Here is a 17,058-nt window from a genome sequence, read left to right on the forward strand (position 1 = left end):
GTCTGTTTTCAGGCTGCCCTCACCCCCTTCAGGATGGATGTCCCCACTGGGGTGCCTGGTCAGCCTGGATGAGGGACTGAGGGCTGTTTTCAGGTGGGCCAAGCCTGCAACTGAAGCTCCCAGTCTCTCCTTTTTTTCTTTTTTTTTAATTCTGGGATTTATTTACCTTCTGTAATTGAAACTTTGTTGCAGCTCCAGCTCCGATGCCAGGCTGTCTGAAAGCAGTCTCTGGTGTTTGTTTCGCTTCTATAAATTGAAATATAGTTGCTTTCGGAGCTGTTGCTTTCAGGCTCAGAGCTGGGCTGCGGCAGGCGGGAAACCTTGGCTTCCTCCATCACCAGGGCAATCAAGCCTCATGTTCGCTTCAGCTGCGTGGCTGCTGGCTGCCATCTTGGTTGGCAGTTAATTTGCATATCGCCCTGATTAGCCAATGGGAAGTGTATCGGAGGTACGGGTAATTACCCTATTTGTCTTTTAATAGATAGGATAATTACAAAGGGCCTGAAGCACTGAGTATGGGTGAGAAAATGCCCTTTCTGTTATTTTAGTCTATGTAATAGTTTATACCAACATCATTAAGTAGAAGTGACCAGACTCAAGAAACAGGACTTGAAAGGTGAAAAGGTTAATGAGAGAGTCCTAAAGAAGCTGGTGGACTCCTTGCACATTGAAGTTATTTAAAAATTTGGAACGTCTATGAGTCCCTGGAGGGAAAAGGGGATATTACAGGAGCAGATATTTTATTTATTGTCTTCTCCCCAATCAGTATGTAATAAACAGATGAAACCACAAGGTTAGGGAATTATATTACCTTTTGGTTTTGGCCAAGTTAAACTTTAATTTTCCAGCTGGAGATAACAGACAGCTCCCATTACTCAGAGGCAGGGGAAGAGCTACTGTGAAATCTTCACATAAGGGGATTTGTTCTGGGCTTTACTGGCTCCTGGGGAAAATGCACAGGAGCTGGATCATCCAGGGGAGGGGGTCATGGGTTACGGTAAGCTCCCTCCCAGAGATTTACAGTGATTCCTGAATGTGAACTGGTCTTATTGATTTCAGTGGTAGATCCTGGTGTATTTCTCTTTCCCGCAATTCATGCCCAGCCCTTAACTTACATTAAAAGTTCAAAAGACAAATAGGTCAGTGTTTCTTCTTCCTAGTATTCATGTCCCGAGGGTCTGGGGTCAGCTGCTCCTGGCTACAAATGTGTATGAACCAGGTAAAACTATGCTGCAGTAACAGGCAACCCCGGTATCTCAGTGGCTTAACAACAAAAGTTTATTTCTCGCTCTCATAAATATCCAGGAAGCTGCATCCACCCATACATCCATCCAGCCATTCAGCCAGCCAGCTTCAGTATTTTGACCCTATTATCTCAACCCATAGCCTCCACACTCTTCACCAAAGGGAAAAGGATGCTGGAGAGAAATCTTACCGAGATTTTTTTGCTGACTCAGCCTTAATCACTTGTCATACGATTTTGCAAACTGCAAGGTGGCTGAATTTTGTAATCGTCTGTATGCCTTGGAAGGACATGATAACTGCATATTGGCAAGGACCGGTGCTGTCTACCATAGTGTTCTTCCCATGTACAATAATTTTGAAAATGAATGGTATGTGTTGTCTGTATCATTATACTGTTTTTTTAGAGTAGGATGTTATGATTTAGAACAGTTAAGGGCATGCCAATAAGCATAGATCAACATTCACAGCAGGTCTGCCTGACTCTCATACATAAGGTGTTTGATTTTCACTTCAGTTACAAAGGGTTGCTTTCATTATCTACATTGTCATTATTTATGCAAAACAAGGTTTTAAAAACTAGTTTTATGTACTTAGTTATTCCCTTTAACCTCCATTACTCAAGCCCAACCGCCATATATACAATAGTTTGTGTTAAAAAAATAGGTGTTCATGATAAAAAAAAAATTAAAATTAATAAATAGGCAAAAAATGGGTGTTCATTTGAATGGCCTATGGTCTTTCAACTCTGACAAACCATCTCTCTCACCACTTAATCATCGAATGGTGCTGGTAGGACCTTGTAAGCATTGTAAAAGGGAGAGAGAAACAATTATTCGGTGCATGTAATCACTTTGTACAGTTCAGGCAGAAGTCCCCCATTTTTCCTGCAGTAGTCTGGAGTGTGTGTGTGTGTGTGTGTGTGTGTGTGTGTGTGTGTGTGTGTCCGTGTCCATGTCTGTGTCCCTTTTGACAGTGTACCCAGTTCCCCCAACTCCGATTTGCCTCTGCTAGTCCTAATTAATGAATGTCTTGGGGCCTCAGTTTTACCATCTATGAAATGAAGCCAAGGAGAGCTTCCCTGTACCACTAAGGCATGTCTTGGTGTTTAATTATTTCAGAAGGTAATGTGAAAAGAGACCCATGATTTCCTTGGAGGCTAGAGCTTTGCAGGTATCAATTCAGCTTCCTTCCTTTATTCGTGACAGGTTTATAGCCTGTGGGACTCACTTGGTACCTGTCACTTACCTTCCTATTGATCCCTTCCTTTAGAACTTTATCTGTCATTGCATCTCAGGATCAAAAGAGTGTATAAAATTAAGCTTGTGGGGCATGATTCTGACAGGGCCTTGTTTTCTCCAGGACACCACAGGTGCTAGGCTGCCTTCTGCAATAGCAGGGGGCATTTTAGGAGAGGCTGAAGTCTGATTTGCTTGTGGTCACTAATCCATATTATTTAATTAGCCCTACTGTGTACTGAGGACACCCACTGTGTACCACTGTATTAAGAAATGTGCATTCACGTACTTTCCTTGGCAGAGAGGACCATATCTGATGTGTCTCTCTCCTAGCTACTAGATTTTTTGTCCGGACTTTCTAAAATTGCATCCTCCCTTATTCGCAGTTGGCTTTTCCCCTTAACCCTTTATACTATGTGATATTTCATGTACAGTCATGTCTCATTTTATTGAGCTTTTCTTTATTGTGTTTTACAGATACTATATATTTTATAAATTGAAGATTTGTTTCAACCCTGTGTCAACCTTGTATGGGTGCCATTTTTCCTACAACTTGCTCACTTTGTGTCTCTGTGTCACATTTTGGTAATTTTCACCAATATTTCAAACTTATATTTGTTATGGTGATATGTGATCAGTGATCTCTGATATTACTATTGTGATTGTATTGGGGCACCACGAACCATGCCCTCATAAGATAGCCTACTTAATTGATAAATGTGTGTGTTCTGACTGCTCCATCCACTAGCTGTTTCTCTCCTTCTCTCCCCCCCCCCCCCACCATTGGGTCTCCCTATTCTCGTAGAGCCTACAGTATTTAAATTAGTCCAATTAATAATCCTACAATGGTCTATAAATGTTCAAGTGGAAGGAAGAGTGGCATCCTATCTCTCACTTGAAATCAAAAGCTAAACATGATTAAGCTTAGAGAGGAAGGCCTGTTGAAATCTGAGATAGGCTGAAAACTAGGCCTTTTGTGCCAAACAGACAACTTGTGAATGTTAAGTCTTACTATTTAAGGACTATATGTTGTAAGGCTGTAACTGCTGTAGATAGTGATCCTCTGATAGGTCTGGGCAAAGTAAATTGAAAACCTTCTGGGAAGGGTTCAGCATTCTGGATGCCATTAAGAATACTTGTGATTCATGGGAAGAAGTCAAAATATCAGCATTAACAGGAGTTTGGAAGAAGTTGATTCCAACCCTCGTGGATGACTTTGGGGGCTTTGAGACTTCAGTGAGGAAGTAACTACGGATGTAGTGGAAATAGCAGAACTAGATAGAACTAGAAGTGGAGGCTGAAGATGTGACTGAATTGCTGCAACCTCATGATCAGACTCGAATGGAAGAGGAGCTGCTTCTTAGGATGAACAAAGGTGATTTTTTGAGATGGAATCTACTCCTGGTGAAGATACTCTGAAGTTTGTTGAAATACAGCAAAGGATTTAGAATATTACATAAGCTTAGCTGATAAATTGGAAGCAGGATCTGAGAAACTTGACTCCAATTTTCAAAGAAGTTCTGCGGCAGGTAAAATACTATCAAACAGCATCACATGATACAGAGAAGTAGCTCATGAAAGGAAGAGTCATCGATACAGCAACTTCATTGTTGTCTTATTTTAAGAAATTGCGACTGCCACCCCAACCTTCTGCAACCACCACTTTGAACAGTCAGTAGTCATTAACATCGAGGCAAGACTCTCCAATATCCAAAGGCTCAGATGATGTTTAATGTTTTTGAATGAGGCAGTATTTTTAAGTTAAGGTATGTACATTGAATTTTAGGCATAATGCTGTTGCATACTTAATAGACTAGTATGATGTAAACTTAACTTGTATATGCACTGGGAAACCAAATAATTCATGTAACTTGCTTTATTGCAATGTTTGCTTTATTGTGGTAGTCTGGAGCCAAACCCACACTATCTCTGAGGTATTTGTTTATTATTTACTGTCTGTATCTTCCCCACCCTATCCAACCAAATAGACAACTGAAATATAAGTTTCATGAGAGCAGGGACTCTGTTTAATTTAATGTTTCTGTGCTAGACAGTGTCAGGAACATAACAGGACACATTCATTGAGTGAATAGTTGGTTGCTATTCCTGAGCTCTGCCTCTTATGTGTGTCTATCCCATGAATTTGTGTTTCTCAGCTGTGTATGCAGTGAGCAGAGGCTAAATTAAAAAGTAATACTAGCACCTTGCCTTTAAGTAATAGTGTAGTTATGGGACAAGACTCCATGAAACTTCATGGCTCTTCTGAGAGATGCTAATTGTGTTCATGGTACTGTGCCTTCTAAACTCCCCTTGTTCAGTACTTGTGGGCAGGTTAGTTTTCTTTATTCTCTTCCTTAAATTAAGACTCTTTGCTCTCACAGTTAACAACTGTGGTATTTCACCTCCAAGTTGCCTGGTGCCCAGCAGTGTGGTGAAGGGATCCTGTGCTAGCTTATCGATATCCATTTGGAACATTTGTCTTTTGGACTATCTCCTTCTCAGCCTGCCCCAACTATTCTTTAATCCTGTAAATCATTTTAATCTGAGATGCTCTACGGATGAAAGTTATGCCACACATGCTATATAAATTAATGTTACGATGCTAAGACCATTCCATTTGTCTAGGGATTTGCAATGATTTACTTTTTATGGGTAAAGTTTTATTCAACTCTTAACAGTGAAACATAAAACTGTTACAACTGTAATGAAACCTATAAAAGCACAGAGGATAGTCTCAGGTAAAATGTCTCAGAGGGGGATGATGACACCTCTGAGAACAAATTGAGGAAAGCTTTGATGAGTCATTCTCAAAGGTCTTCTCAGCATATTTTAGATGATCCCAGACCAGGGCCCTGAGCCAGTATTGTTTATAACTTTGATTTCACAGACTCTACTCAACATAGAAAGTGGAATTCTGAGTGTTTACAGAGAGCCTAAAAAGGTCCTCAAAGAAAGATGGACTTATTTCTAACCTCTTTGCAAAGCATCGAGCAGGTTGGGTGGATCAATCATAGTTGCTGTAGGAAAGAGATGGTTCTATTACATTGTAATAATTTTAGGAGATTTTTTATTAAAGGGACTATTTTCAAAGGTACGACATAACAAACTATAGTGATAGTGCAGTACCCTGGATTTAGCAACATTGGGACTCTAGACATCTAGGTCTGAAGGAGTGAGGAGACCCTGCAACCCTGGGACAAGCAGGACTACTGGAGAGTGTCATATGACTATAGCTGAGATCTCTGGAAACACAGCCAGCCTACAGCACCCTTCAAATGGGAACTAGGGGAATTCCTCCCTCCCTCTGGTTTCCTGTCTTTGCTCCCAATTGGCCAAGCTCAACTGGAAGCCAGAGGACAAAGGGGACCCATGGATGCAATATACATAGGGAAACAGAGCCATGTGGAGCATACATATTTTTTTTTGGTCTTTATAGCTTATGTTTTGGAAGTTTTGTTTAAGAAGTCCTTCTCTATACCTATGCCACATAGATATTCTCCTACAGTGTTTTTTTTCCTGCTTAATGTTATAAAAATACCGTTTGCCTTTAGATCTTTATGACCACTTTACAGCTTTCTATAAGATATTCTATAGAGATCCAGTTTTATTTTTCTCCATGGAATGTGCTAGTTTTCCTAACCTCATTCACAAAACAGCCATTCTTTCCATATTGATTAAGTTCTCATACACGCATTGGCTCCCTCTGAACTACAGTTGTTCTCAATGGAACAATGCTATCCCATTGTCCATGTTTTGTTCTTGTGCCAGTATCACCTTGTTTTCATTACTATGCTTTATTACTATTTTTAATACCCTTAGAATAACTGCCTGCTTCTATCCTTTAAACTTCTTTTTTTTTTTTTAGGTTGACTTAAATCAGCGGTTCTTAACCTATGAGTTGTGACCCCTTTGGGGGTCGAACGACCCTTTCACAGGGGTCGTCTAAATACATCCCGTATATCAAATATTTACATTATGATTCATAACAGTAGCAAAATTATAGTTATGAAGTAGCAACAAAAATAATTTTATGGTTGGGGGTCATCACAACATGAGGAACTGTATTAAAGGCTTGCGGCATTAGGAAGGTTGAGAACCACTGACTTAAATGTTTGTAAATCTTTAGTTTTCTATATAAGATTTTAAATGAGCTTCTCAAAAATTCCAACTGGTATTTTGAATGAGATTGCAATGAATTTATAGGTTAATTCAGGAGAGAACTGACATTTTTATAATATTAAAATCCTATTGATTTTTACAAATTGACCTTATTTTCTTCAAACTTGCTGAATTCTTTTTCATCTGTCTGTATGTAATAACAGTTTTATCTCTCTTTTAGAAAACTATATTTCCCTTATTTCTTTTCTATCTTTATATTTTTGTCTAGGACTTCCAATACTCTGTCAAAAAGTAGTAGAAGTAATGATGACTTTTCTTGCTCCCAATTTTACAGGGGAAGCACCTAAAATTCTCCATTACATATAATGTTGCTATAGGTTTGTGTGATATTACCTTATAAAATTAAGGAAGGTGACTGGATTCCTGATTTGATAAGAATGATTTTTTTTTAAAAGAATGTGCTTTTAATCATAAGCTGAGATGTTGAAACTGAGGTTTCACAAGGTGTTGAAACTTTTCAAATACTGTTTCTATATCAATTGAGATAATATTTTTATTCTTAATTCTATTACTATTGTGAATTATATTTATAGATTTCTCTGATTTTTGAAACCACTGGATCAATATTGGACTGACCTATACATAATCATTTTTTTATTTTTATTATGCAAAATTAAAAATAAAAAGTACAGATAATGGTATAATCATCTCCTATGTACCCACCATTTAACTTCAGTGATTATCAACTCATGACCCACCTTGTTACATCCTTTGCCCCCTTTTCACATCCCTTAGAGTAGATTATCTGAAGCAAGTTACATTTTATTATTTCATCTAAAAATCCTTCAATATGTATCTTTCAAAGAACACACTTTTAAAACTACATAACTACTGTTTCATTATGATGCTTTTATGTTTAGCATGATTGATTTCTTAAATTATTTAATTATTTTCAATTGATTTTTAAGAAAAGAATGATTATTGTTGCCTCATGAAATTAGCTGGGTAGTTTTTGCTGTTTCTCTTCTCTTGAAAAAATTTGTGTAATTTAGGAAATAGTTAATGCTTGGAAATTTGGCAGAATTCACGTGTAAAACATGCTGATCAAGTCTTTTTTAGGGGATGTCTTTAATTTAGATTTGACTGTTTAAAGTATTTGTTTGCTTCTTCATGTTCCCTCTTTCTTCTTATACTAATTTTGGCATTTCACATTTTCTATTTTTTTAGGTTTCAAAATTATTAATATGTAGTTGTTCACAATATGATCAATTGAACCTCTGTTGTATTTATACTTGTTTGCTGTTTTCCTCTTTATTTTATGTACATATACATTTCCTTTGATTGGATTACCAGAGGTCTTTTTCTATAATCTGTTCAAAGAACAATAAATATTACCAAGATATTTAGCTACCTTTATGCCTATCTTTTGTAGCATTTCTACTTTTTATTTTAACATACCCTGCAAGACTGTTTTTAGTGGGGATTTTTGTATGTCAAACTTCCTAAGATCTTTTATAGTTGAAAATATTTTTATTTTATATATATACATAACTATTATATATAATTATATATTGAAATTTATATAATAAATTAAATATATACATTATACATATAGATCTATATTTAAATTCCACTATCATCTTGCTTTCAGTATTCTTGAAAATTCTAATGTTAGCCTGGCTCTTATTAATCACAGTGGACCTTTTTTACCTTTCATTTTGGAAAATTTCAGGATTTTTCTGAAATCATTTTTTTTAAATTGATTTGAGAAAGAGAGAGAGAGAGAGAGAGATCTGTTGCCCCTCACATGCCTCTCACCAGGGATTGACATCAATTTGTTGTTTCACCTATTGATGCATTCATTAATTGATTCGTGTATGTGTCCTGACTGGAGATTGAACCCACAACCTTGGCATGTCAAGATGATGCCCTAACCAACTAAGCTACCTGGCCAGGGGTCTGCTTTATTCTTTAATTTTATAATAATATGTGTGGATTTTTTTCCTTTCATTTCCTATTTGGTCCTCTAAGAGTCTTTCTTTCTGAAAGGATTCTATCATTTATTAATTCTGGAACATTTATCTTTATTATTTCTTTAAATATTTCTTCTTTCTATTTCTCCACCCCATTCCCTCTAGGAGCCTATTATCTGGTTGCCAGTATTTCTAATTCTGTCACAATATTTCTTAGCTTTTACATTTTTCTCTAGTTATATTTTACGCTATTCCTTTCTGTTGCTTTCAGAAAGAATTTCTCATTGTGATCCTCCAATTCACTAATTCTTTCTTTAGCTCCATTGCATCCTATTACCCTATTCCAACTACGTATGTTTTTTGCATCTAATATTTCACTTGGTTCTTTTTAAAATTATATATTCTTGCTTTACTTTACTAATATCTTCCTATATATCCTTAAGCATAGTTATCTTTATTAATGTTATATCCTTCTCCCATTTAAGTAATTCTGCTTCTGATAGCATAATTCTGTTTTGTCTTTCTTTACTAGACATTAGTTAATGAATGGGTGTATAAGTTCATGCTTTACTGTTGATATCAGCTACTCTGCCTGGTAATATTTTTTTTGTAGAAGGCCAAATGTCAGTCTCTACACTCTATTTATACATGTTTAATAAGAGGGGGGGGAGTGTTGAGCCCCAGGGCATAGTGCTACAGGCACCATAAAAGTACTTTGTTTCATTCCCTTTACTGCCTTTCCTCTGGGCAGCTTCCATGTTCAGGGGTTCTCCTTTAAATTGACTTACTGGGGAGCAGTAGCACTGTAATGAGGCAATCTCCACAGATTGTAATTCCCCCAGCATGGGAGTTAGGAGGAGGAGTAAAGGGGGGGGGGCTTAGGATGTGGAAAGACTGGGGCTATTACTCATAATTGTGCAGGTGGCCCCTACTCATAGGAGAGCAGGGGGAGCCAGCATTGCCATTCACCTTTACTCCCAGGTTGCATACCCTGGTGGAGGCAGGGGTGTCTTTTTCTAACACACATCATGTCATCATATGCTCTACAACAGGCTTTCAAGACTGCTGCTCAGCTGACCCTGATTCAGCCTGGTCTCATTCCCGCATGCATTTAAAATGCCCTGATTTTACTGCCAACAGCAAGGATCTGGGTGGGATGTAACAGGACTTCTGCAGGGAAGAGGCTGGTGACCATTTTCTCAAAAAATGGAGGGAATAGCCAAGTGCCACAGTGAATAGCTTTTGTCCATTCTACTTTCTCAGGGTTACCTCTCAGTCTTTTGTTTCACCGTGAAGCTTCCAGTTCAAATCGTCTTTCAGTCTCCACATGAGATTCACATGCTTTTCTATTAGCTCCAAAGATTCTTTTTCCCAATTCTTCATATTCTTCAGAGATGAATTTATGAAAGGAGGCAGCAGGTGCCAGGCCATCATCATCTTCATAGGATCTGGAAGCCTAAATATGCATCTGCTAAACTATTACACTTTTATGTGACTTTTACTTTGAAATATTTGGGAGGGGCTATTTCTTAAAGACATTTGAAGCCATTATAAGAGCACTGAGATAGCTCCAAATGTGGGTTGGTTGGTATATTAGGCTTCTCCAGAATAGCAGAACCAATAGTGTGTGTGTGTGTATGTGTGTGTGTGTGTGAGTGTGTGTGTGTGTATGTGTAATATATATGTGTGTGTGTATTCTTTTTGAGTTAGTAGCTATCCATATGATGATGGAGACTGATAAGACCCACAATCTGCTGTATGCAAGCTAAAGACCTAGGAGGGCTGGTGGTATAATTCCAGTCTGAGAACTGGGAAAGTTCATGTAAATCTCAGTTCAGGGGCAAGGAAGAGCCATGTCACAACTGCAGCAGCTAAGTGGAAACCAAAAGGTGTGAATTCCTGCGTCCTCCACCTTTTTTGTTCTGTTCAGGCCCTCAGTGGATTGGATGATGCCCACCCACACTGGGCGCACCATCTGCTTTACTGATCTCTTTTGGAGACACCCTCTCAGACACACCCAGCAATAATGTTTAGTCTGGCACCTCTTGGTCTGACCAAGTAGACGTATAAATTAGCCGTCACGTTTGGGAATCAGGGTATTATAGGGGACATTGAGTACAGAAGAAAGGACACCGACTGCCAGATGACGAGACTCATAAGACCATGATTCCACCCTCATTCAATCAGTGAGCCTCTCTATTAGGTTTCCTTGCCTGTAAACTGGGAATAAGAAATCATACCTGTTTTCCCCCCCCGCAGCCCCCAGTGCCTCCCACGGTTGCTGTTTCTCAAACAGGATAATATCTGTGGAAGGCACTCTGTAGTCCACCACACACAGGGAGTGAGGAAGCAGCAGTATTTGACATGAACCAGAGAGCATTTGGAATGATACTAAGTCTCGGGAGACAGGATGTTTTTTGGCTGGGAAGGCGGTAATCCCTCCCCTCAGTGACCTCAGTGAATTTCAGACAGATCTTCAAAGCAGACAAGGCCTCCACAGCTCAGCTCGGAGTGGTGAGAATATTCCAAGTTCTCTGGCCTCCCTAAGCTGGGGAAGGTTGGCATCAAGGACAAAAGCTTTCAATTGCATTGAACATGGCCTGGACAGTTTCCAAGCGGGTAATTACTTTATGCTTACTTACACAATTTCCCCTTCAGCTTTTAAGGGAGAGAGTGTCCCTCACTTCCTGGACTAACAGGGCTGCTCAGTGTTGCTAGGCATATGTTGAACAACTGCCCCAGTCACCCACCTCGGCAGACACCACATTTTAGTAATGAAGTCAGGGCTCAACTTGGGCAAGACAGTAGCACATTTCTTTGATTAGTGTGCAGGACAAATGTGGCCTCTTTGTGAATGGAAGGAAGGGAGGGCATTTAGCATGTCTTTTCCTCATTCCCATGGGAGGCAGGAGTAAAGGGAGCAGATTCTGTGAGAGCCGGCTCTGAGAGGTGCTCTGATATGAGTCTAACTAAGAAAACGATTTAATTTTATCATGATCAATGACCATAGCAATTAGTCTGCGATTATGAAAAATACATGCTCTTGGAAAATGGGGTGGAAAACAAAAATTCACCTAAGGAATTGTGTTCTCTGAGCATGTTACATTATAAAACAAAGGATGTTTGTGGGCAGAAAAATACCTCCAAGCTGTAAGGGTGAAGGCAGGGTCCGGGCAAGGAGGGGTTTCACATGACTCCAGATCAGACGTGTGTTTTGAATGGTCTCAAATATGCCGATCTGTTTACCTCTCTCCCACCCTTCATTCTTCCCCATTGCGTGGTTAACACGGTGATTTTGGTCTAGGCAATTAACTATTCTGAGCATCAGGCTCTTTTATCCATCAAATAAGGATAATATTGGTGGAATAAAAGAGATATTATTCCCGGCACAAAGAAAGCTCAATAAATGTTAGTAATTTTTACTCCTATTTTTATTACTTTTCTTTCAGCTATTAGTTTAAATGTCACTTTAATACTGCTAACTTCTGCCCCTATTCCCAAACTAGGTTAGGTGAATGGTTTTGTGCTTCCATAGGACACCTACACCCCTCCCCCCATAAATAACATATTTTAGTATTTACCAGGTTTTCTCTATTATTTTAATTGTTTTTCAATAATAATATATTATTACCCAATTTTTACAAATAAAGGAACTTAGGTGCAGAGAATTCATATAACTTGTAAGAGGTGGGATTTGAATGTTGTTATTTTACTTCAAGATACCTATTCTTAACTGTAACATTTATCACGTTTCATGGTGATTATTTGTCTTCTCTTTGCTAGCCAGAGCTCTTTCCATGCTGGGAACATTGTCTCTTTTATTCCACCAATATTCTCCTCATTTGATGGAAAAACGAACCTGATGCTCAGAATAGTTCATTGCGAAGACCAAAATCACTGTGTCCGCCCTCATCTTTTCCAAACCACCACTGACTTATGGTAGTCTCCCTCCCTCCAACACACACTGATGCCCACACCTTTCTAACTAACTCCTCCGTTTTATCCCAACAGTAAAATCTCTCTCTGTGTTCTTGGTTTGTAGTCTAATCTCCATTTCAAGGTCGTTATCTCAATGTTGCCTTTGCTGACACCTAGATTTGCTCTCATACTTCTGACCATCTGCCATACCATGTGTATCAGCCAGGGGTTTTGATTGCAAGTGATAGAAACTGTCTCTGATAATTATAAGCAGAAAGAGTATACATTGGAAGGATATGAAAGGCTCAGAGAATTGATGAGGTCAGGACTAGGCTTAGAAAATTAGAAGGAACCAAGAATCCTCTCACCCCCACTGCAGCCCCCAACACTCCACACCTTCTTGTCTTATGTGTTCAGAATTCAAAGCCTTGGAGTCTGACTGGCTGAGCACAGGGCCTACTGCCTACTTCATAGGATGGCAAAGCCTGAGAGGAACCAGGAGCGAGCTGTTTTTAGCTTCTATAATGGAAGATGAGATTGGGAGGCACTGTGGATCACTCATGCTCAAGACCACATACACATAGGCCGAAGGATATTTCTTCACAAGGAAAGGTGCTCAACCGCATAAAAAGTAACTCTGGTCACCATTCCCAAACTGTAATTTCCCACTCTCAGAATACAGCCCTGGTCCAATAATACGCCATGTGACTTCATTTAAGAAGCTTTCTTGTGCTGAATCCTTTGTCTTTTTTATTCCTATACCATATGCCCCTCTGGAGGCCAAACTGATTCCCAGGCTGGGCACAGGCCTTAATAATTGGGGGCAAAAAATGCATCCTGGACAGTTACGATGATCCCATCTATTTATGGCATGGTGTCTTGGCTCTGGGCCAGCAAACCTTTCCCAGCGTGCTCCTCTGAGACATCCTTTCAAGTCTGCTCCTGGTGTCTGGATCCTTGACCATGCGAATGCATTTGCCTCCCTTTCTACTTCCTCCTACTTTTTTGATTATTTTTCAAGATTACTGAAAAATAATTGACATACTTCACTGTATAAGTTGAAGGCACACAGCATGATGGTTAGATTTACATATAGTGATATGATTACCACAGTAGCTTCAGCTAGCAGCTATCTTCTCATATAGATACAGTAAAAGAAAAGAAAAAGGAAAACAAAATTTTCCTTGTGATGGGAACTCTTAGGAGTTACTCTCTTACCAGCGTTCATGTATATCATACAGCAGTGTTAGCTACAGTCACCATGCTGTACATTGCATCTCTAATAGTCATTTATCTTATGACTGGAAGTTTGTATCTTTTGACCACTTTCTTCCATTTCCCCCTCCCTCCACCGTCCATCTCTGGTAGCCACAAGTCTGATCTTTCTCCCCCCTCTCTCTCAGTTGATTCCCGATATAAGTGAGATCATATAGTATTTGTCTTCCTGTACTTGTCTTATTTCACTTAGCATAATGTCATCAAGGTCTATCCATGTCACACATGGTAGGGCTTACTTGTTTATTATGGCTGAATAATAATTATATGTGTATCCATCAGTGGACAATTTCTTTATCCATTCATCCATCAGTGGACAACTAGGCTGCTTCCATGTCTTGGCTATGGTTAATAATGCTGCTATGAACATGGGGGTGCATATATCTTTTTGAGTTAGTTTTTTAATTTCCTTTTAAAAATTTGTTGGTATTCCTTTCTTTTATTTCCATAGGCTACACTCCTTTTAGGAATGCCAGTGTCAACCTGCTTCTGGCCACTAGTCTTTACTTCTGCATGCTCTTGTGATGACTGTTTTTACTTCCCCTGGCTTTGAGGGTCTAAGTCTAGTTCATGAGTCATATGTTGCTTTACTCCGGCCAAACAGCTCTCCTAAGATTCTGCATCCAAGTCCATCTGGACCCTGGCCTGAGCCTAGATGTTATTACTGCTTCAATCATTTTGAAGTTTCCAGAAATCATGGTGGTAGGACCAATGAATGCAGTGTGACCTTTTAAAATTCCAGTTACCTCTCTGTCTCAAATTCTAATAAGTGGCCTACTCTACCTTTTCTTCAAGGACTAATATTCAGACTAAATCTCCATTCTAGTGTAACACTTTTGACTCCTTCCCTTTGTGGAAGTCCTGCTTTGGTAATACCTTAGAGCAACAGTTCTCAACCTGTGGGTCACCCTTTCACAGGGGTCTCCTAAGACCATCCTGCATATCAGACATTTACATTACGATTCACAACAGTAGCAACATTACAGTTATGAAGTAGTAATGAAAATAATTTTATGGTTGGGTCACAGCATGAGGAACTGTATTTAAAGGGCCAGAAGGTTGAGAACCACTGCCTTAGAGCTTTAATCTTTTCCATGATTGTAAACTTGTCTTATGCTAGAGTCTGATATTGACCTTGAGCCCTGCTGACTGTGACACATTTTTCTGGTGCCACCTGCTTGTTTGTTGATGCCAAAGGCTAAGCACATCTTTAAAATGCTCTAGGGAGAACGGGTCTACAATCGTGAACAGCTTGATAAGAATATAGCCAAACAGCCTTGGATGTTGTGAAATAGCAGAGTTCACTGAGCAGCATTAGTTGGAACTCCAATACCCAGGTCTGTTTCTGTGTTTGCTTCTGAGCTCCTAGTCCAGTCTTCACTGCTCAGTTTAGCCTTTCCCTTTGTGATTAGCCTCTGGCTATTTTTCTCACGTACCTTGGGGTCTGATGCAACACTTCCTGGGCGTCATTTTTCTTCCCTTCTTTTCTACTTTACCATCGGGTGCACTTGAATATGCCTTTACTTTCCCTGTAAATGTTCTTCATTAACCTATTTGGAAGGAACCAGCCCCATCACAGTGCAAGGTTGTGTCACATGTTCCTCATGTATCTGCCCTGTTTTGCTGAATACAACCAGGACACCTGACTTAGACCATGTTCCAAAAGAGGACACTTAACACATACAAGTTCTTCTAAGCCTTTTTTCACTCTCAAGTTTCCCACATTAGCAGTCTTCTTGCCCTCTCACCAAATGGTCTTGCTTTTTGCTTTTCTGAGACTCTGAAAACCATCAGGTAGTTTTTTTCCTCTATCTACTCCCTCAAAGTCTGCCATCATTCAGCTCCTATTTTGGAGGAGGAGGAGTCCCCTTTGGAGCTAGGATCATTCCTGGCTGCAATAGATAGTACTGGTGCCTGTCTCCTCTTTCAGAATGATGTTCTGTCAGGTGTTCTACATTTTCCTGGATATTTTCAATCTTCCTCGCTGTGGGATCATTCCCATCTGCCTATAAAGCAGCTTGATCTATTGCCTCCAAAAGAATAGTCCTGTGTTCTCTTCTTGCCAAACTTCTGGACTGTGTGGGATGCACCCATGGACTGGGCTTCCTCACTACAATTTCACTCCAAATGTCCTGCAATCTGGCTTCTATTGTTACCAAATTCTGAAGTTCCTGTCTTACAATTCACTGTTAACCTCCTACCTGCCAAACATAAAGGCTCATTCTCAGATTTATGCCCTTTGTCTCCTCAGCAACACTGGAACTGTTAAAATAGTTGATCTTATCATTTCTGATTGGAGTTATTCTTTTCATGTCACCGTGTTATTTTTATTGGATGTTTGAATGTTTGGCTTCTCCTATGTGTTTCTCTATTTTTGCCAGCTAGATGTAACTTCTTGAGTCTGGGAGCTGTATGTTATAGATGATAGATAGCCATTGTTGGCCCAGGAGCATTTAGCAATATGCTATGCATCTAATAGGTTTTTGCTAAATCTTTCCTAAATGAAGAAATAGCACTATTAAGAGTGAATTATTTATTCAGTCACTTATTCATTTTTAAACAAATGCCCACTATTTACAAATGCTGTGATTCCAAAACCTGTGTAGTTCCCGCTTTCAGAGAACTTTTAGTCCAGTGGGAGATGCACACATGTAAGTACACAATTATGATATACTAGTGGCCCAGTGCATGGATTCATGCATATTGAAAGGAAGTTAATTAGAAGAAATATTTTAATCTTGCTGTTCGCCCTTTCTCTATAATAGGAGTTTGAACCAAATTCACAATAGACAATGACAGATCGAATCACACACGTGGGAACTTTATATGTATCGCGCATGTGTGAGTCAACTTAGCCTTTTATATATATATATATATATATACTAGAGGCCTGGTGCATGAAATTCATGCACACGTGGGGCACCTAGGCCTGGTTGGTGATCAGGGCCAATTGGGAACTTCTGGCTGCCGGCCAGGGCCTTCCTTCCTGCCAGTTGCCTGCTGCTGGCCAGGGCCTGCTGGCTGGGGCCTGCCGGATGTGGGGAGGGGCTGTGGGAGGTTGCCTGGCTGTGGGGAGGGATAAGGGGAGGTTGGTGGCACAGGAGGTTGGCTGTCAGAGCACACTGACCACCAGGGGGCAGCTCCTGCGTTGTGTGTCTGCCCCCTGGTGGTCACTATGTGTCATAATGACTGGTCGTTCCGGTCGTTCTGGCGTTCTGGTCGTTCCAGCATTCTGGTTGCTTAGGCTTTTATATATACAGATAGAGTAAACTTGCTCAATTAGACATGCTTTC

This window comes from Myotis davidii, unplaced genomic scaffold, assembly GCF_000327345.1.
Source record: "Myotis davidii unplaced genomic scaffold, ASM32734v1 scaffold591, whole genome shotgun sequence".
In the NCBI taxonomy this organism is placed as follows: domain Eukaryota; kingdom Metazoa; phylum Chordata; class Mammalia; order Chiroptera; family Vespertilionidae; genus Myotis; species Myotis davidii.